This window comes from Penaeus monodon, chromosome 15 (genome assembly GCF_015228065.2).
Source record: "Penaeus monodon isolate SGIC_2016 chromosome 15, NSTDA_Pmon_1, whole genome shotgun sequence".
NCBI lineage: Eukaryota > Metazoa > Arthropoda > Malacostraca > Decapoda > Penaeidae > Penaeus > Penaeus monodon.
Genome location: NC_051400.1, coordinates 32,624,202 through 32,625,921, shown reverse-complemented (window position 1 = coordinate 32,625,921; position 1,720 = coordinate 32,624,202).

The following is a 1,720-nucleotide window of genomic DNA, read 5'->3' as shown; positions in this document are numbered from 1 at the left end:
TTGTTTGCATGCGAGTAGACGTTATTTGCACTTTTAATGCATCATGCAGTTAGTGACCTTGACAATCAAACTTGAACACACCCACTCTCACAAATTTAAATGCTACAGCCTATTTAAGCAGCATGTGATATCACTCACTATATAACAACGTACATCGCAAAACGAATCTTTGTTTAGGGCAAAGACACCTTCATCCTGTGATTTCTTCATTGTTTATCAATTACAGGAAGAGAATCTAAAGACATCTATTTATTCTTTCATATCTCAGAGATCTGATATGCATATATGTTGCAACTCTACATGGTAAACGAAATGCACACTGCCCACAACTGCATTATTTCTTTTGCATCTAAATACTGATGAAATTTTGAGTAATTTGTAGCACTCCAAAGGAAAATTAAGTAATTTCATAACTGGTACTGGGTACAACAATATGAAAAGACTCCTAGTTTATACCGCTCGGAGCAATTATAATTAATTTCACCGGTTGCATGCGATGGGAAAATTCGCGACGCGTTGCATTCGGTGGGAAAATTCGCGACACGGTGCCCTTACGTTACGGTTGAAAGTTTCGATGGTGACCCGCGGAATTTATGGTTCGACTCGTGGGTCTGGCTGCGAGGAGTTACGATATTGTTACTTATCTTGAGTACCCGCTAGTCTTTGGATCTGAGACACAAAATTCGCTGTTTCTAAGCAGTGTGATTTTGCTCTCTTCATTGTATCCAGCAAAATGGTACAAGCATAACAATGATTAATGTAAAACAATACAGATCTTAGGCTATGGCATAACTCGACTCTAATGTTGGCATTTTATTTCTTGCAAAATTATTTATCTCAATCTACGCCAACGGCAGCAAATACAGCAAATAAACTACAACCCCACCCACAAATGATGCGTGTCACATGGCCGAGTGCTTTGGCTCATCTCTGTCGTAATCTTTTGAGAATGATCACGAGGCTGCCTTTATTCTCGTTGGGGACAACTGTCTACCAAGTTGGAATACTTCTGTTATTCCGTATAGGTAAATGTCTTATAAATATCCACAGCTCCTTCACTTTTAAGGCTATTTCTATTAATTTACATTGCAAATTTATTGTTTGTATTGTCTGAATTACTCGTTACTTGATGAAGCTAAGAGTTACGGGTAATGCTCTAGTCTAGTGCCGGTCCTGAAAAGTAGGCGGAGTAAGCTTATGTTAAAGGCCTGCAACCCATATGGAGGAAGGAGAGAAATCTACATTATAGAAGCAAACCTTACTGAAATGAACTGAAGTGGCTAATGTATAAGAAGGTTCATCCCTCGTTTTTTTCTTTCTTTTTTTGTGTAAATTATGTTACATCCAAGGTCTATATAAGTCCTTGTATTGGCCTTGCTCACATCGTCACTGTTCTTCTGCTGCGATTCTCTTAATTGCATTCCTACCACGACTACCATGCGCGAACGTCATTGTTTTATGTTATCGTTTTGTGTATATAGTCAGACTCAGAAAATGCATTGCTGCTTCTGCGTAGTAGCTCACTGTGGCGCAATTTACGAGAAAGTAATTGCACCTAACGAGGTTCGTTAAGTTTTGCAAGGTGTGCATTGGGAACAGTTGCAACGGTATTACTGTTATTGCCACAGTCTTGTAAATGAATAATGTACGCAGGCAAATACATAAACAAAATGTAATTAACATAATATTATCACAGTCACTTGTATGAATTAGTAATATT